The sequence below is a fragment of the Ixodes scapularis genome, unplaced genomic scaffold (genome assembly GCF_016920785.2).
Source record: "Ixodes scapularis isolate PalLabHiFi unplaced genomic scaffold, ASM1692078v2 PGA_scaffold18__7_contigs__length_3171195, whole genome shotgun sequence".
In the NCBI taxonomy this organism is placed as follows: Eukaryota; Metazoa; Arthropoda; class Arachnida; order Ixodida; family Ixodidae; genus Ixodes; species Ixodes scapularis.
The window spans coordinates 1,478,933-1,499,862 of NW_024609844.1; positions in this window are offsets into that span (position 1 = coordinate 1,478,933).

The window sequence follows — 20,930 nt, forward strand, 5'->3', positions numbered from 1 at the left end:
CGTCATGATACAAAAGTGCGACATCCTCAGCATTAGATTCGGTGTTAGGAAGCTCATGTGATGTTGCTTTGCTTTGTCGCAAACTGTTTAAAGTGGAGGACGGCAAAGCGTTTCTTGTGATTTCAGATAAAGCTTCAAATAACTGGCAACCATGATTTTAAGCCACAATAAGGCCAAGTGTCACTATTCTGAAGCGTAGCTTATTTAATGACACTATTCATGCTCTTGTTCAAGAGGCTTGTAATACCTGGAGGGGCCATGACGTAAGCCCCGTGGATTGACACCTGCCTCTTCATTATTGTTCCCGCTTGTGCCAGTAAAGTAGCTACGATTCAGAGTAACGACACTTGGCCATATTGTGGCTTAAAATCATGGTTGCCAGTTATCTGAAGCTTTATCTCAAATCACAGAAAACGCTTTTCCGTCCCTCACAAATGTTTAAACAACCCGCGACAGAGCATTGCAATATTGCATTAGCTTCCTAGCACCGCATCTAATGCTGAGGAAGTCGTACTTTTGGATCATGACGATCGGCCGTTGCGTTTGCTCTTGACAAGACCAAAAATGGCGGCGCCCAAAACAATTTTTGGGGAACGGAGTGCCGATACTTTAAAGCTCATTTAGTGACTCTAGGCATGAAGTGAACTCGGGTGTATTCTTTTCCTCTTCGTCTTTATTGTTTATTGATTTCAATCATATCAAATAATGAACACATTATATCACGCTACGCTTGTGTAATTATTTGTCTTAGATTTATTAACCTGACCCACTACTTAAACCCTTCATTTATCGATAGTAAATCTTCCAATATATTTTTTTAATGTGAAGGTAAAAAGACACGGAGATTGATGATGATACAGACGCCAACGCCGCCCTCGGAAATTTTTTGAACATTAGAAATCAGCAGTTTGTCTGCCATCCGCCAGGTAGCGCAACAAAACACCCAAATAGTTTTTAATTGTTTTTAAAATTATCTAAGCTACACACCTATTAAAAACCAAAGCAATATCATTGTGAAAATCTAATACATTGCAATGTATATCTATTCCAAACAATAAATGTTATTAGATGCCAATAAATATGTTTGATGTTCAAAACAGATATCGTCAAAAACAGGTAAGTATGAAGGGCTCCTGGAGCGTTATGACTTTGAAAATGAAAAAAAGCCATCGTCCACCTCTTGGGCAACCATTGTAGCTCTAAAAGATATAAACGATTTTATCATAGTTTAATTATTTCCTCTGCGGCATTTGAAGTACCATGACTCCAAGCACCAAAAAGTGCTACGTTTGATATAAAATATCTAAACAAAAAAATTTTACACATCATTAAATTTTTTTTCTGAATATTACCAATAATAAGCACTACATCTCTAGCTAATATCGTTGTCCTAGCGCTTGTCATTAAAAACATATTTGTGCTGAAAATGTCAATTTTAGGGCAATGTTTGGAGGGATGAAAGAAACAAAGTAGTGCAAATATCAAAAAAGTGTATCGTTACATTCTGCTCCGACATCATCTTAACAAAACTGCTATATTGGAACCGTGTTATCTTTAATGGATCGTTCATAAAACATGAACTAGCGGAGCAAGTAAGGGTCCGCAACATCATATTAACAACGCTACAAATGCGCATGAACAGTAAGAACCAACACACACATAATATCAAATGAAAGAGGATTGCATTGCCTTTCGAATGACATCAATCCCACAAAGCTGTATTTAAAAGAAGATGAGTAATGACCTGCCAAAAAGTACCTAAACTGCCACATTCAGTGGGACCGTGGCCTTAATCAAACTTTTCTTTTCTCAAATTTCGCTTTATTTTAAAAGTTATAGGCGAATTAGAATTACAAAAACAAGCAAAAAAAAAAAACCTCCTTCATGACGTTGTAGGTCCTGGCTTGAGTGGCCGTGAACTAGAGGAGGAATAGTGAGCTCATCGAGCGTTCACGGTTGCCGCACTCCGGGTCAACGGCTCGAGAGGGCGCCACTAAAGCATATGTTGGATAGGCTCTATGAAGCGGGCGGCCGGGGCGGCTCGCATTGCATTTGCTGCGCGATTAAAGACTATTTCGGCATAACACTTCATTGGCCACAAACGAAAGCAAACACGGGGTAAAGATCAGTTCAGAACGGGAGCCACTTCGCGCTGCCATGCCGCCAAATGGCCAAATCGCCAGCAGGGCCCGCGCCGAATGCCTTCGGAACGCTCGGAACCGGTCGGATCGTTGAGCCGGTATACGACCGCAGCGCCGCCGCGTACATCGGGGGCTTTTCTACGCTGGCCGTTCATCGTAGCCTCATCCCACTAGTTCTTTCTAGTATACGCCGTTTTTTCCGCCGCTAGGTGGCGGGTATGTCTTTTCTTGTTTCCGTAGTTTATAAACTGCATTTGTTTCTTTTCTGATCTAAAATACTGAACAAAAACTTCTTTTATAAATAATTGAAACGGTTCGCGGCCACTTATATTTTGTATTTCGACTACGAAAAAGCTTTTAGCGGCTCTGACCAGTAGTAAGCCTAGGACCAAAGACGTCACATTTTGCGCGCTTTCGGTACCGCGGGTCGCCCTCGTCGGTGGAGGTGGTTTCCGCGTCGTCCGGTTAAAATATGACGCACTGATATTTAGTTACTCTCTCCGTGCCCGCTGGCTTGCCCCAACCCCAAGAGACGTGGAAACCGTAAAAAAGGTAGTTGCTTAAATATGATTGCAGGGCCCCTTTAAATTAGGATTACGCAGAAAATATTCCACATTTCGCGAATCCGAAGACGTAGAGTTGTTTAGTAGTGCTTTGTGAATTTGAATCACATGGAAGCCTAAATTTTTCGGAATTGAGCGGAGTTGCCCTTTAAAGGGGTGATGACACGCCAAAAATAAAATATGAGATAACTATACTGCTAGGACCGATTGTACATTTCTATATTCCCCCTAAATTTGTTCTGAAAATGGCGTGATAGTTTCGTGGATAAATCGATTTATATGCGGGTCCCTCGGAGGGGCAGGTCCGGGCGGAGCTGGAGGCTGGCTACGTAGCCAGCCTCTAGCGCACTCCTTGCACGCACTCATAGACTTGGCTCTTTTGCCTTCTCGAGCGTCAGCTTCCTCGTTTACCTTCCACGTTTCGAGCATGCGGTCCACGACGATTACGTCTGCGGCATCGCTCGCCTCGACATTGATCGCAGCAGCGATGAGAGTGATTGCTATCGAGAGATGTTGGAAGCTGTTCATTTTGACTTCGACCCGCTGGCGACCAGCTCCAGTGACGGCGAGCTACGGACGAACCCGTCGTGGTCACCGTCGTCCGGAAATATCTCGCAGGTGCATGCACGGTGGATGGTCAACGGGCCGGGGGCGAGAGCGAGAATAACTTTCGGGTTACCGAGTTGCGTGAGCGGTTTTGATCGTACCGCGGAAAGGAGAGCTTGGGCGATCATGGAGCGCCTAGAATGAGAGAGCGTTCATGGTCACGTGGTTTATGGACACCATGGTGTGACTAACTTGGGCAGTGTTGCCTGGTCGCAAGATGAAAATGATAAAAATTCGTAAATTGAATATTGCAATTACCAGAACTCTAAAAATCCCGTACTTTGGTGTATATACTAAATGGCCTATGAGCATTCCATTTCAAGAGTAATCTATCCGTTTAATTTTTGTGTCATAACCCCTTTAAAACACTGGGACCCGACTCGTAGCCGGTTTCCCGCGGGCCACGTGTTTGAGCAATACCACCTAGAAGACAAGGCCTGCGCATGACGTTTCGTTAGTAGATCCCCGACCCGCCCCAAGCGGCAAACACCCCGAAGCTTGACGAGAGTAGGGGCCCCGTCAAAACTACGGCTGTGTTCCAAATCTTACCCAAATGGATCCGAAATACTCCGGCGGATCGTATCACGTGACAGCACAGATTAAAAAACGCTGGACGCGGGTAGGTTTTAGAACGCCAAGGTACAAAACCCTCACCCTGGAGTAAGATCGAGTAATTTTTGGAACGCGGCGTACGTCCCATTCACTGGCGGCCACAGCTGTGTGCGCGGGTGCTGAGCGCGAGCTGATAGCGAGGTTCCAGTTCATTTGCAACGTGCATACGAACACTCCCTCAGCCAGGAGCGCGAGCTAGCACGCGCTCCCGGCTTTGAGATGAGCATTTCTAGCGCGCTCGCTCGTTCTGCGGAAGAACGCTTCAAAGCAGCGACCTCGAGCTCTCGTGGTTGTGGCGTTGGCTGCGTTCATAAACAGCGCCCTCAAAAATGGCGTCCAGTGCCAGCGTCCTGCGTCCAACGAAGGGCTTTGCAGCCCTTCGCACAGCAGTAAGGCATTTTCACTCATGCATTTGACGCTCCACGTGAACGTTTAACTTTATTATATGCTACAGCAACAGACACTCGGCGTGAGCACCTGTTTCATTATCTGCTACACAAACCACTGAAGCAGGCGATGGAGCAGACGATGTTGCAGACGTTGTAGCAGACGATGTTGCTCATCCGGGCTAGCTAGGGGGCGCTGAGGGGATCTACTAGTGATGACGTTTAGAGGAGGAAACGCGCAGGCTTTGTGTTCTAGGTGGTATTGGTTTGAGGCCCATGCCCTCGAGCATCAGCGAGGGCGTGACCACGTGCTGGCGCAGCGCGAATAATATGGTGAAAGGAGGAAAGGTCTCATCCGGGTCCGGCCATCTCCGCCCGGCTCTGCCCCCCCCCCCCCCCCTCCCCCCGCCGGCTTCTTCTGGCGGCTGTTCGCGATAGCAGATAGAGCTGACGGTTTTGTGGGCCTAGGATAGATGGCGCCACTAAAACTCCGTATAATAAAAGTTTTCTCGATGATACCAGGTTTTTGACGACATTATATTTATTTTGGAACGACAAGATAGACCCTTTCCGAAATTCAGTGGCATCTGGTGGCTGAAATGGCGGTTTAACTTTTGCCATACGAATGGCGGCAATGAACCCGTAGCCTGCAGTATTTTATCGGGCACCGTCACTTTTGCATGACAACGGCAGACGAGAATAAACTTTTCGCTATACAGGTTTTTCTGGATCATCTCTTCCAGTGTCGATTCCCACAACGATGCAACCAGTCAAAACGAAGCGCCAACCCAGACAGACGCCTTGATAAAGATCTGTAAGTCAAGGGGTCTCGAAGTCGATTTTGTGCCACTAACAGGTTCACTGGGCTCGAATTAGAGAAATGAACACTTACGCAGCGCTTGCATTCGATTCGGGTTTCGCGACGTGCTAGCGTCTACAATGTATAGGGCTCGAATCCTCAGCTTAGGAGTATCTTCAACATGATCCTTCATCAGTAAATAGAAAGCCGCCATTCGTATGGCACATATGCCATTTTTCCGATGATGATGATAGTGATCAAAGTGGCCAGACTGAATTTCGGAAGGGGTCTATTCATAGAAAACTTACCTTTTATCGAGCAGCTATTCGCACAAATTGCTATCTTTCGACAAGACCCCCATTGACGTCATGCCGCGTGGTTGTCACGGCCGCCGCTCGCGGCTGCAAGTCGGGGAATATTCTAATTTTTGCCTCGCGATTACGTGGCGGAATCGCAACATTTCGAAGGACAGAGGTGTGTTTTCTGTCCTTTATGACAAGATAACAAACGTCAAAAGAAGATGCCAATTCTTTCGTTGCACAGCTCCTTTAACATTGTACTTATTTCGCACGAACTAAGACTATAGCTTGGGTTTTTCAGTACACCCCGACAAACCAAAAAATTAAACCCCAAATCGGTTTTATCAAAATCGGACCTTGAATAAAAAATAAAAAAAAACCCAACCCTTGCGGAAAGAAAATCGCCATCTACAGTTTTATTTTGGCACAAAACACTGCCTCCGATGAACTGACCGCGAAGCTGGTTTTTGCTCTAAATCCCCACTTCTCGTGTCATTTTTTTTTTTTTTTTTTTGTACGGGGATGTTTTTTTATTATTCGGGTCACGCGAATGTTCCGCGGTGATTGAGGAATCGCATGCCACATTTTCTTCAACAATCTTCAACAATAAGAACACAAAATCTGCGGGATAAAGTAAAGTATAGGAAAGTAAAAAATTTCTGCGTCGGCTATTATGTGACGAAACATCTGCCAAAAAGCTCTTCACCAGAATGCGTGATACAATAAGGCCTACGAAATAAGTTAGAATATTTTTATCAAATTATGGCCTCAGTACAGTTTTAGCCTGACTTAGTTGTTATAACATATAATCAGAGCAACGAGCACTAAATAAGTTAAAGGCAATATAAAAAAAGAGCTTAAAATTTTCGCGGCGCTGCATGTGATGTATCCGATAAGGTCGAAACGGGCAAGCAAGACATGATTGGCTCAGACACCATAGAGAAACAAACTCTAATCACAAATTACGAGAATAAAATTCAATTGCTCGTTGCCATTCAGTGTGGCCATTATCACCTTCGTCTAAGCCAAACCTTATTTAAATGTCTTTACGCTGAGACATGAAGAGATTGGAGTGAGAGCCAATAACGTTGAGATGGTTCACAATAACGCTAACTCCTCTTTTCGCTTCTATGAATGAATTCTTGGAAACGGCAACCAAAGGTTTTTCAAGTTGGTAATCCGTAGGCTTTACCACTAGGAACTGCTAATGGTAGCTCGAAGGCAGCTCGCCTGGAAAGAGTGCTCGAAGGAAAGTAATGACCCTCAAAGACCAATCACCCTGAGGCGCGCGGAAGGGTTTCATATTTCTGTCGTGCTTGAATCTCCGTATTTTCGATATTCTTTATTCTGTCCGGGAATGGCGACGTTTAATCCCCTCCAGGTCGGCCGAATCGCTCTTATTAAAAAAATAATAAAAATGCTAGGTTCCGACCGGTGACAAGCGATAAGTCCACGCCCGGTGTAAAGTTGAGAAACGCGACGACAGGCAGAGATAAAAAAAAAAAAAAAACAAGAAATTTAATGAGAAGCGATAAAAAGCCGCGCATGGCTGCGCACGAAAAACTCAACCAAACGCAACACGCGTTACAAACGCAACACACTGACGAAACTTCGGGCGGCGGGGCCAACAAGAACAACAAAACAGCACTCAACTCCCGACATAACGCGAAACAACTCGCCGCTCGCGGCACAAATGCAGCCGGGAACAAAGTTCGCCTACGCATAGAAAACGAAAGTTCCGAGGAAGGAAAAGCTCCACCGGTGAACCCAAAGTCCAGGGGAAAGTTCAACCGTGGCTCAAACGAAGTCCGAAAACTCACCGACGTCTTGCGTCCGACGGACGACGAAGGCTTGACTTTCCCGGCGTGGTGGACTGGTTGCTCGGCGGTGGACGCAACGCAGCCCCGCGCGCACACTCGCTCCCCGAAAAGGGAAAAACCGAAGCCCGTACGAGTCACGGGAACAGACGACGGGAGGAACGACCAGCCAACCTGACCGGCCCTTCTGGGGGTCCGCCCTTCTCCCACCACCTACCAGGGTCTCCGAGCTCGAGGTCGGGGGAAATCATTTTCTACTCGGACCAAGCTACCCAAGCAAAACATAAAAATAAAACCCCCCGACGACTGGCCTTGACAGAAACACATGTCTAATATTTCTCCCTTTCAGGAAGGAGGCAATGATCTGCCAGGCGGCCTTGTCCTAGCGGCAGAGAGGCGGGCACCTCCAAAGATAATCCGATAAGTGGAAGCGCAAATCGACAGGGATGGATTCCAAAGAGTTCCATATGGGGGTTTTAGTGAGAGAGAAGAACACGCGCTGAAAAGAGACACAACCAAAATAAAGCAACAAAAAGTGCAGGAATTCGTGACAGAAGGTCGCTACTCTCAGAAGCCCATTGCCAAATGGAAACGGGCTCGTTGCTTTTATTTTTTTTTTCTACTCCGCGTTGTCACGAGGGTGCAGGTGCGCTTTGACGCTTGGGGCCTCTGCTTAGCATCTTAATTAACTGGCAAGTCACAGGAAACGACATTTCGAATTGCCGGTGCTCGGATACAAACGTTCTGAATCCGACGAAGTTGCCAGGCTCTGGTTTGCGCAGTCCGTGCAGCATCGCGGGAGGGAGGGGTGAGACGTCAGTAGAGCAAACGGGTTTTATCAACCGCCACCAGTCTAACACCAACAAGGGTAAAACTTGCAATTTAAGGTAATGATTATAATGCAATTAAATGCAAAGGTGCGAGCGAGCTGGACAAGAAGGATGAAAATAATCCCTGGAGAAGGGGAACAAGAAAGACAAAGGACGAACACAAATCTCCAAACATAGCTAGGTGACCGGTGAGCGACCGAGAAAATCCGCCAGGTTTGGGTATCGAACCCGGGACCTCTCCATTACTGGTGGTCGCTCTCGCCGCTTCCTCATCGTCGAGCAGCGGGATCAGCTGGCGACAATCCGCGGATGAAAGGCTTGAGCATCAACAGCCCAAGTGCACTCGGTGCCGATGCGGGCGATGCGGTTTCTGTCAACCGGTAGCCCAGCACAAGCCGTGACCGTTCCAGCTCTTCGTCATGACACGGTGTTGCAGATAGCAGGGTATAGTACAACTACACGGACCACCGAAGCAAACGCACTATTATCGTAAATCTTGGTTTGTGATTTTGCCTTTGTAGATCATCTTATTCGTTTTGCTGGAGATGCAAACGACGGGCATAACAAAATCGTTTGCACATTCCGCATACCTCGCAAAAGCATTTACCCAGTCACCTTGCGAAAAGCGCAAAACACGGAGTCCGTACCGTCCTGACTCCCCCTGTCTTTTACCTGCTTTAGAGCAGTCTGTACCTGCTAGCAGGTATGCCTACTAAAATTGAAACTTGAAATTAGGGGCAGTGCCAGAGACAAAAAAAAAAAAAAGAGAGAGAGAGACAAAGTTGGGAAAACTTGCTCGCCCTCCCCAATTTCTCAACTCTCAAGTGATTGTACCATAATAAATGCACCAACGCCTCTTCCCAAAGTAAAGAAAAAGCACTATGTTCACTACGTAAAAAAAAATGGTTTCAGTTCATGCATCTGTGGGCAGGTAGGAAATTTCGCCCTAATTTATTCACACCGCATGGTGCGCAACAAACTCACTCAAGATTTGCAGGAAAATATCGGTGGTGGCTTCAGTTTCCCTGAAATTCTGTATAACCGATCGTTTGCAGGACCGAATCATCTTCTCGAGCGGTGTGCGTCGCTGTGCAAACACGTCGCTGTGCAAATGCAGTCCAACAACACGAAACATAAAAACGGCAGATTTAGGACAACAATCCGAAGTCTGTTGTTCAATTAACACGACGTAATTTTGTTGAAAACGCCCGCAGCTTTTTACTCACAGTATGCGTCGGGAATCTTCCACATCTTGAAACGGAACGAAGGGGGGTTTACTTTTAAAAACGCTCGCTGTGTCCTCCCGGACCAGCTGGACCGGAACAGCTGACGACGACGGGACTAAACTTATTGAACCTCAACCCCACAACAACCAATTTGAGCTCCGTGTTAGTGTGGGTTTCTACCTCCAAGGCACCGGACCACACACCACGAACGGTTCGGCTTTTTCTCGCATCGCCGTGTTGACCCAAACATGAACGAGATCGCCGAAGTCAACGCAGCGCTGTCGTGAACCTTGGCTTGTGGTTGCATACTCGTGGACCCTGTGACTCCCTTCGCTTTCAAAGCACACACGACGATTACGAATGATACTTTCTGTCTTCCGGGAACATCACAGAGGCACTTCTCCGGTCACGTCTTCGCAACATGTGCTCGCAAACTGCGGAGCTCCTCACGTCCTCACCTCCCGTCAAACCGAAACACTAGCGGCGCCATGCGTTGTAGCCAGATTTTCTCCGGTCAAACAAACTTATGATTTACCGCAGGAAAAGCTACAAGCGCGAGCTCTTTGCTTTAGGGCACATCTCAGCAGCACAAGCTCTCGTGCATTAAGGGCAGCAGCCAAGGCCACCAAGGCTACGAGCTTACGCTTGTAGCCTTCGCTGCGGTACAACATAAGGTGAAAGGGAATATAGCTTCCAGCGTACATCGGCGTTGCGCTTGCGCCGTGGCTAGATTTTCTCTGTCAGCTCCAACGTCAGCTCTCAAGATGACCTACAGATGCAACAACACTGGTATAAAGTTTTAATACGGCGGCCACCACGGAGCGCCGTAAATTCTGAGGGAGGGCAAGGAGGTTAGAAGTACTAAAAGGGGGCACGTTGCAATATTGGTGAAGCCTAGTCATAAAAAGTTTAAACGATGTTGTGGCCGACGTGACCGTAGATCCCTCTGGCCATTGGTGCGCGTGACATGTCACGTGTAAGATGGATGGTTGATTGTAGAAGGATTCCTTGCAGGCTTGCGCGCACTCCGTCCGGTAGGTTTTATCACATCGAAGGCTAGACTGTGGTGTATTCTGATATCCCATAGCTAGACGAAGGCTAGCTACGGTCACGTGATGTGATCACGTTGGCTTGATAAGTGAGGAGAGTAAGGATGAAAATGAGGAAGAGGCGAAACGTCAAGGGAGCATGGCTGGAGGCTACGCGGCTGGCGTCATGCCTTCTCCTACCAACACCCCCTAGAAATAAAGCCGTAGCGCTCCGAGTGAGTACGTCACAATGTCAAAGGAAGGAAGGCCATGGCGCAACTGCGTGAGAAAATTTCTGCTGTAGACGCGTATCTACGTGAAAAAAAAAAATTTCTTCTCGAGCGGCGCGGTAATGTTTGTGCGCGTTTATTCGACATTAATACGCGTTTTAAAAGTGCACTCTCATACAATTAATAATAATAATAATAATAATACTGTTTATTGCATGTAAAGTACACAAACAAAAACAAATTAATTATATATATATTATAAACGTAATATACAACGCGCTACGAAGATTGAAAGTACCAAATTTATATTTCTGATTATCCCCGTAACCGCGGGACTACGCGCAGTCCCGCAGCTCCCCACACTTTTCGAATGAACCGGCTCTGAATTTCCGATGCGGCATCTTCCATCGTACGGGCTCTGATTCTGGTAAATTTACGTTGCGTGTGAGCTGCTGACTGTCTGCAAAGGTACGCTGAGACATTTCAGAAGGGAAAGGAACCGAAAAAAAAATTCATTCATCCCCGCAGGGAGGGGAGCGCACACGAGCAAGAGATGGGTAAACAATGTTAAGCCTCTCGTCTCACACTGCTGGTGCTGCTCTCGTGTGTGTGTGTGTGTGTGTGTGTGTGTGTGTGTGTGTGTGTGTGTGTGTGTGTGTGTGTGTGTGTGTGTGTGTGTGTGTGTGTGCGTGTGCGTGTGCGTGTGCGTGTGCGTGTGCGTGTGCGTGTGCGCGTGTGCGTGTGCGTGTGCGTGTGCGTGTGCGTGTGCGTGTGCGTGTGCGTGTGCGTGTGTGCGCGTGTGCGCGTGTGCGCGTGTGCGCGTGTGCGCGTGTGCGCGTGTGCGCGTGTGCGCGTGTGCGCGTGTGCGCGTGTGCGCGTGTGCGCGTGTGTGCGTGTGTGCGTGCGTGCGTGCGTGCGTGCGTGTGTGTGTGTGTGTGTGTGTGTGTGTGTGTGTGTGTGTGTGAGTGAATCTTTTGATCCTCCTACCCTTCGTTTGTTTTTTGGTTTTTTTTGTCGTCACCGCAGTCCCAAGAAGGTTTTTTTTTTCGCTTGATACTACGGCATTTACGTGAATTCGCGAAGCAAGTCCTTCTACGGTTTGAGCAGGGCCGGCCTTAGAGCAGCAAGCGCCCTGGGCAAACTGCGGCAGTGGCCGCCCCCCCCCCCCCCCCCCCCCTCCTTTCACCTATTTACGCACCCAACAGCACGTTGTTAGTAAATATGCCAGAGTTAGGTAACCAGCGCGTATGGTCGCGATTTCGTCGTTGTCAGTCGAGAACCACATCCTAAAAAGTCGGTGTTGGTCACTGGTAACAATGATCAACATCTGCTTGTATCCACTGTTTACATTGAGCCTGCTTACTAATCTTCCAATTTAGGTCTTTTGAGGCGTGCACTTACTTCTTATCGCAAGTACCGGGCCGACGTTTGGTCTACAGGCCGGCGTCGTCTAAGAAAGCAGACGACAAGCTTAAACGCTTGAAAGAGCAGACGACAGTTCGGACGATCAGGCGGCCGTTTGAACTTGAAGACGCACTGAACGTAGTCCGCAGGTGGTCCGCACAACTTGACGGTTTTCTGGCGTTCATGTAGGAACAAAACAAATAAATCTGATCACCACAAGTATCCGTGAATTCAAGCTATAGTGCTTCCCGCCCAAGCAATCGTCGTCCGACGGCGTCTGCTTTTCCCTTTTTGCGGCACATATCCAGATTCTCTGACGAACCGAGCACGTGAAAACTGACCTTCAAACCTTTCTTGACACTTTTGGTACGGGCCCAGTCGCGGCGTTTTGACGAGAAAGCAGGTTTTTGTCTGGTTCCTATCAAAACAATGCAGGAATACACATCTGGCATAGGGACTTCTGCCCACAGCCCCAGACCGGAAGTGCGACCGACACGCCACCACAACGCCGTGACGTCACAGAGATGAGTTGGTGTGTAGAGTCCCATACCATTTAGGTCAGCGAAGTTTCGTCGTAAACATTCGTGCTTTTCAGTGTTAATCGCAAAAAAGAAATGTTGTAAATATCCCTAAATGCCTCGACAAAACAAATTGTTCGAGAGAAAAAATGAAAGCCGTTTACAGTCCCTGTGACACCGAATTGGAGCGCAGCTCTTGAGGAGGAGGAGGGAAGGGTACTGAGGGTTACCTGTTCTCGGGGCGGGGGGGGGGGGGGGGGGGGGCAGGTCATGTGACCTTGGGGGGTCACGTGACCCCCCAGAAAAAAGTTTCCGCTAGATTTAGCGGGGAAATTTTTCCGCTAGGTTTCACGGGAAAATTTTTTGCTAGCCAGCGGGGAATTTTTTTCCGCTAAATCTAGCGGGGAAATTTTTCCGCTAGATTTAGCGCGCAATTTTTTCCGCTAGATTTAGCGGGGAAATTTTTCTGCTAGATTTAGCGGGTTAATTTTTCCGCTAGACAGCGGGACACTTGTCCCGCTAGATTTGGCGGAGAAATTTTTCCGCTAAATTTACCGAAATTTTTCCGCTAGATCTAGCGGAGAAATTGTTCCGCTAGATTTAGCGGGAAAATTTTTCCGCTAGATTTAGCGGGGAATTTTTTCCGCTAAATCTAGCGGGGAAAAATTTTCCGCTAGATGTAGCGGGGAAATTCCGCTAAATCTAGCGGGAAAATTTTTCCGCTAGATTTAGCGGGGAAAATTTTCCGCTTAGCGGGGAAATTTTTCCGCTAGATTTAGCGGGGAATATTTTCCGCTAGATTTAGCGGAGAAATTTTTCCGCTAAATCTAGCGGGGAAATTTTTCCGCTAGATTTAGCGGGGAAATTTTCCGCTAGATTTAGCGGGGAAATTTTTCCGCTAGATATAGTGGGGAAATGTTTCCGCTAGATTTAGCGGGGAAATTTTTCCGCTAGATTTTGCGGGGAATATTTTCCCGCTAGATTTTTCTGCTAGATTTAGCGGAGAAATTTTTCCGCTAGGTTTAGCGGGGAAATTTTTCCGCTACATAAAGCGGGGAATTTTTCCAGCTAGATTTAGCGCAGAAATCTTTCCGCTACATTTAGCGGGAAATTTTTTCCGCTAAATCTAGCGGGGAAAATTTTTCCGCTAGATTTAGCGGGAAAATTTTTCCGCTAAATCTAGCGGGGAAATTTTTCCGCTAGATTTATCGGGGAAATTTTTTCGCTAGATATAGGGGGAAAATTTTCCGCTAGATTTAGCGGGGAATATTTTCCCCCTAGATTTTTCTGCTAGATTTAGCGGAGAAATTTTTTCGCTAGATTTAGCGGGGAAATTTTTCCGCTACATTTAGCGGGGTTTTTCCCGCTAGATTTGGCGGGGAATTTTTTCCGCTAGGTTTAACGGGAAAATTTTTCCGTTAGACAGCGGGGAATTTTTTTCCGCTAAATCTAGCGGGGAAATTTTTCCGCTAGATTTAGCCCGGAATTTTTTCCGCTAGATTTAGCGGGGAAATTTTTCCGCTAGATTTAGCGGGTTAATTTTTCCGCTAGACAGCGGGGCACTTTTCCCGCTAGATTTAGCGGAAAAATTTTTCCGTTAAATTTACCGGAATTTTCCGCTAGATCTTGCGGAGAAACTTTTCCGCTAGATTTAGCGGAAAAATTTTTCCGCTTGATTTTGCGGATAATTTCTTCCGCTAAATCTAGCGGGGAAAAGTTTTCCGCTAGTAGCGGGGAAATTTTTCCGCTAAATCTAGCAGGGAAATTTTTCCGCTAGATTTAGCGGGGAAAATTTGCCGCTAGATTTAGCGGGGAAATTTTTCCGGTAGATTTAGCGGGGAATATTTTCCGCTAGATTTAGCGGGGATATTTTTCCGCTAGATTTAGCGGAAAAATTTTTCCGCTAGATTTAGCGGGGAAATTTTTCCGCTACATTTAGCGGGGAATTTTTTCCGCTAGATTTAGCGAGGAAATTTTTCCGCTAAATCTAGCGGGGAAATTTTTCCGCTAGATTTAGCGGGGAAATTTTTCCGCTAGATTTAGCGGGGAAATTTTTCCGCTAGTTAGCGGGGAATATTTTTCCGCTAGATTTTTCTGGTAGATTTAGCGGAAAAATGTTTCCGCTAGGTTTAGCGGGGAAATTTTTCCGCTACATTTAGCGGGGAATTTTTCCCGCTAGATATAGCGGGGAAATTTTTCCGCTACATTTAGCGGGGATTTTTTTCCGCTAAATCTAGCGGGGAAAATTTTTCCGCTAAATTTAGCGGGGAAATTTTTCCGCTAAATCTAGCGGGGAAATTTTTCCGCTAGATTTAGCGGGGAAATTGTTTCGCTAGATCTAGGGGTGAAAATTTTCCGCTAGAATTAGCGGCGAATATTTTCCCGCTAAATTTTTCTGCTAGATTTAGCGGAGAAAATTTTCCGCTAGATTTAGCGGGGAAATTTTTCCGCTACATTTAGCGGGGAGTTTTTCCCACGATTTGGCGGGAAATTTTTTCCGCTAGCGGGGAAAAATTTTCCGCTAGATATAGCGGGGAAATTTTTTCGCTAAATCTAGCGGGAAAATTTTTCCGCTAGATTTTGCGGGGAAAATTTTCCGCTGGATTGAGCGGGGAAATTTTTCCGCTAGAATTAGCGGTGAATATTTTCCGCTATTTAGGGGGGAAATTTTTCCGCTAGATTTAGCGGGGAATTTTCCCGCTAGATTTAGCGGAGAAATTTTTCCGCTAGATTTAGCGGGGAAATTTTTCCGCTACATTTACCGGGGAATTTTTCCGCTAGATTTAGCGGGGAAATTTTTCCGGTAGATTTAGCGGGGAATTTTTTCCGCTAAATCTAGCGGGGAAATTTTTCCGCTAGATTTAGTGGGGAAATTTATCCATAATGCACCGCGCGGTTAAGCCGACGGCGACGCCGACGCCGCTCAAGCCGGAAACGGGCCCCTAAGAGCTGCGTTCTAAAAATATAAGAAGTAAGCCCACACCGTGAATCGAACCGGGGTCCGTTATGTATGAAGCACACATCGTACCACTAAGGTATACGCTACCGCTTTGGAAACGAGCGTTGCAACCGCTGCCTATATTGGCGGCGGCAGGGCATACCTCCACGAACCATCCAATCAGTTGTGAACGTCGTTGCTGAGGTGTGTATCGCCTGCGCGTTAACAATACGGCACCGCGGGTCGGGGGGCGGTGCCCTTGGTATTCCTTGGGCGCGGCCGGCCAGTGTTTGCCCCGCCCAGTGGCGGCTGTTTCAGGGAGGGGGGGGGGGACAAAACACATGCTTGGCCCTCCCCACTCTGAGAAGTGGGGGGGGGGGGGGGGCGGTTGGTACGTCCATGGCTGCTGATTGCAAGCGAACTGGTTAATTTCGTTTCTTTTTGCACAAGGAGATCAGACAGTGTTTCGAGAGAGTCGCGGGGGTGAAATCTAGGCTCTTTGGACGCCATGCCATTCCGACTTCTGGTAAATTATTTCGCAACATTATGACACAACTCCATGAAAGAAATGTATGGCATATGTCGTTTTTGTATTGACGATATAAACAATCTACATGCTATTTGGAAATCACATCGTACGAAAAATCTCGGAACACGGAAATAGCCGAAAAACAAAGCGGTTAAAACGCAAGAGACGACGAAGACTCACAACACCCCATGGCCCATCACCTCAAGGTTTGCGCTCCCTGTGCCCATGAGTTCCCGTCCGCGCGTGTTCTGGAGGCCAACAAAAACCGCTACGGGCGGGAGATCGTGGAGGCGTACGCCATAAAAGAGGCTCCGAAGCAGTGTTGGAGGTAACGCGTTTCTAGTAACGACGTTACCGGTAACGCGTTACATTTTTCGCTAAAGCAGTAACGTACTCTTTTGTATTCTGAATGACTAACGAGTAAAGTATTTCCGTTACTTTTTTACGGTATCGGCTGTCAATTTCGTTACTCGTTACTTTTGACCAAAACTGGTGAAATCCTGCACGAGCTTATCTCAAAATCCTGCACCAGCTTATCGCTGCACGGAACCAGCATCCGTCACAGTAAAGTTAAAAAACAAACAAAAAAAAAACTCACTTCTCGAAGGGGAAAAAAACCTTCGGCTACCAGCTAATTCCGTTCATCCTCCTTTTTCTTTTTCTTTTTTTTACAAGGCATGAACGAACGACTGCGCTACAGCCTCCTCCCCTCCCTCCTCTCCCCCCCCCCCCTGCTTTGTGCAGCAGAAGTAGACAGGGGGGGGGGGGGGAGCCGTGGAGAGACATCCGTTTACAACAGTGGACAACTGGACAACAAACAGTGGCGAAGCGATTTGCTCATTTCTCTAGTTTCAAAAAAAAAAGAAACATCCTTTGTGGAATATTTTTACCCTCGCTCTCCCCCTCGCTGCCTGAAAGTTCCTGTGGCCACTTTTGTACACAGAAGAATCGTTCGCTTGATTAGTCTTTAATTCCCTAAGGTCATGATAAAAAAATTAAAAAAAAAAGTTTTAAACCTGGACGAGGAGGCTATGCCTGGACAGAAATCTTACGAACACGAAACCTTTTTTTTTTTCACAGAAAAAACTAAGAGGTACTGCTGGTAAGAGGCAGCAAGTGATTATAGCCAGTGTGCTGGTAACCGGTGTCCTGTTCCAGATAGTGAAGTAAATCAGTCTCTGGTAATAGTATGAACCGGACTGTTACTAAAACCGGCGTACAGATGAGGGGTGTTGGTTGGCTGGTTGTGTTCCAGCAGTCCTCGTTCGCATGCTGTAGTTTATAAAAGCCGATTGACTAACATCTCCGACTCATTCTGCGCGTGAGATGGGCACGAATAACGAAAGTCCGTCGCCATGACCAGCAGGTTTGAATGAAATGTATCAACTAAAGGAGACAGAATCAGGTAATTTACAGTTTCAATGCCTAATCTGCATGCCGAAAATTAAGCTGCTTCGCGCATCAAAACACTATGAAACCACTCTGTAAATTTTTATCTTCATCCAAGCTTGTTAAGGAGGCTTATCATACATCTCTGTCAAACATATGTACTCGAACAGAAAAGTAACGTAAAAGTAACGTAATAGTAACGTAAAAGTAACGTTCGTTATTTTTGAAAAGTAACGGTAACGGTATATCGTTAAGTTTGTAAAAGAGTAACGTAGCTCGAAAACGCGTTACTTTTTACCAAACTAACGAGTAACGCTATTTCGTTACTTCTTTTCGGTAACGGGCACAACACTGCTCCGAAGAACATTTCGTCGGCCTCGCTGTCGCTGTCGGAGAGAGAGGTGACATTTCTGAGACCGGATTTGACGAGCTTGGCAGGCCGGGCAAGTGGTTCTTGCTCCTGAGAGGGAATCGGGACGCCCTCCTCCCTTCCCTTCCTTCCCGCTGTCTCTGCGGTTTACTTTCCCCCTGTTTTCTCCCGGGGCCTTGTCTTGCCCCCCTCCTTCTCCCCCCCTTTAAATTTCCCTCTCCCATAGTAGAGTTCCGAAGGCGAAGCGTCGGGCAATAAATCATTTGTCTGTTGAAAGTTGAAAGATGTGTTGTCCCGTCCCCTGCCCGAAGGAAAAATCCATCAATGTAACCCTGTTTGGCAGTCAATGTTTTCTAGTGGACCGCTGACTGTGCCTGACTGTACGTCAAGCATGTCTGACTGTCCAACAAGTTACTCTGACCGACAGTCAAACTCCAGTCAGACTCCACTTGTCGGCTTTCGGATGGTTTCCTGGTGGCAGTCGGCCGCCGCGAAATGTCATCAAGATGTCTTGATGGCGATTCTGATTGTACATCGATTGGCTCTGACTGTACATCAAAAAGCTTTGACGTGCAGACAGACGTACGGTCAAAGGACGTAAAGTTCGTTCGGATACCACTATTTCGTCAAATCTATGAATACGAAAAATAATCTATGCACAAGAAAACAATTTCGGGACGTGAGCCCATAAAACCGCTGATGTTAGAGATATGACACGCAGCCGACCGACAACCTTGATCAGAAGCCCGCCGAACAGCCACTTCGCTGACTTCGCTTCCTTCGCCCATAGAGGCTTCGCCGAGCTTTCATGAACGATCGCTCTCGACTCGTTTTGTTTGCCCGCTTGCTCCAACCTGTCGATCCTGCCCAGGCTCTACAATGTCTTACGTTTTAGTGGAATTTCTACTCGACAAGACCCAGCCTGTTGTGAGTTCCGACGATGTAAGGGACTTTAGCGGTGTAGTTGAAGACGACTAGGTGTACCAGGTCTACTGGGCCGGAGACGCGCGAACAAAAGGATTGTTCTACGGCCCGAAAGTACTCTACATGGCAGGTGAGTAAAACTGAAGTACGGCGCGTGATTTATTTATTTATTTATCTAAGTACCCTCAAGGCCCTGAGGCATTACAGAGGGGAGTGGTACAAGACAAATTTGGAACACAAAACAATATACAAACACTAAAAGCCAAGCACAAAAAATGTAAAAAAAAAATGTGTAAACAACTTAAGAAATGTATAGAACAAGGCAAACAAACAAAGAAAAATATTAACATAGGTAAGTAGTCAACGCACTTTTATACAAGTCAAAGGACGGTATGTTTACTAATTGCGCGGGAAGGCGATTCCACTCTGAAGATGTCCTTGGAATAAAAGAGTTATAATAGGCTGAGGTAATGCAATGAGGAATTCCGACTTTAAATTGATCATCTATGCGCGGCGAGATGAAAACCGGATTTAACATTAGTTTGTTTTTTAGCGAAATATTGGAATGATAAATTTTATAAAAGACACAAACGAGATATTTTTCGGCGTAATGAAAGAGCAGGAAGTGATAAATTAGTTTTCATAGTTGAGACACTAGATGTGCGATGATAGTTAGTAAATATAAAACGGGCACCGCGATTCTGTAGGGCTGTGGGCTGGGCACTGCGATTCTGTAGGAAGTTACGAGTGCTTTTCATAACATGCTGAAGGCTTAACTGCATTTGCAGCCGAAGCATCTCGTATAAAACGAATGGTCAAATCGAGTTTTCAAAGCGGTGGCATAGCATAGGGGTTAAGGTGTCCGATTTGTACGCAAGTGGTCGCAGGTTGGATCCGCGGTGGTCTTGCTTTTTTTTTCTTTTTTTTTTCTCGAACATTTTGTTTTATGGAGGCATTTGGCGATATTTATGAGTGCGTATAGCTTTACTCTTATATAAATGCTGCCCTTGTTGATGAAATTCCCTTGGCAGTGGCAGTCAGACGTCATCTTATGGACCATCAGATGACGTCTGATGGTCCATCACGTTCCACTAAGGCTGCTGACTGGCAGTCAATGTCCCAAATTGCGTATCTTGATGGAATTTTCAATAGGGTGTCTTTATGTATATAACTCTTTCTAAACTTATATTAAAACGTTCGTTTGTTTGTTTGTTTGTTTTCTTTTTTTTATCTGGTACGAATGGGACAAAGGGCCCACTTTGCGATGGCTTTGGAAGCCCACACCCCTCTCCAATATCCTCTTTTTAACTACCGAACAATAAACAGCCATTCTCGCAGCTCTCAGGAGCCGCGTTTACATGAATGCGACGTAGTCGCATTAAATCCAGTTGTCGCATTCAATGCTGTCATGTAAACGGCAAAATGTGCAAAGAAAGCGCGTCGCATTCAAGACGCTAGACAGAGGTGGATCGAGATGGCGAGTGTGCATTTATTCAGCCCATGTAAACGGAGGTCGCATCGCATTTTGCAGCGGGGAGGATTATGGGAAGGCGCTCGCTGAGGGTGTGAGTGAACAGCTGAGAACATAGCGGCGGCCAACCTCGTCGACGGCGCGGAGAGCGGTCCCGTATGGTCGCCCGCAATTTTTTCCCGAGAAAAAACGCGAGCCTTTATTGCCATCATAAGTAAGCGGAATATAGCGGAGCTGCTCGGTGAGGGTGGCCCCAGTCCAAGCCTTGCGAAGTACGACTTGCGCGTCCGAAGGGGTCCCAAAGGCTTCGGCACAAGCACGAACGACACCGAGAGCTCCGAGCACTGTAGAGCACTGGATGGTAGCGCAGAACGAGCAGCTCCTACCTCGGTGCCGTTCCTAGCTATGCAGGAGCCTGTCGGACTCGGGGTCCGGTTGGTCCGGTCGCGATCGGCGAGGTCTGGCGCGGCGAAGCGCGGAGGCTTCCTCAAAGCGTGCACAGAGACGTCGCCTCTGGTCCAGAGTGACCCGGCGGCCCGGCCTGGAGCCCTAAACGCTTCGGTTTGGATGTCTCTTCCCTCTCGTAACTTCTTCCACAGCACCGAAGATAGCGGGCACGATCTTTGCGTTCACTGAATGCGTCGAAAGACCTCCACGTGCGATGCACCGGAAAACGTGGTGCGGCTAAAGCGCGAAACACATGTATGACGAAACCTTCCGATCCGACGTGCGGACTGCCGAAGGACCTTGGGGTACGAGGGTTTTCGTAGCATCGGAGAGCGTTGAAAACCCTCGCCTTCGACCGTCGTATTGCCTGCTCGGACGTCCGATCGGACGGTTTCGTCGTGCA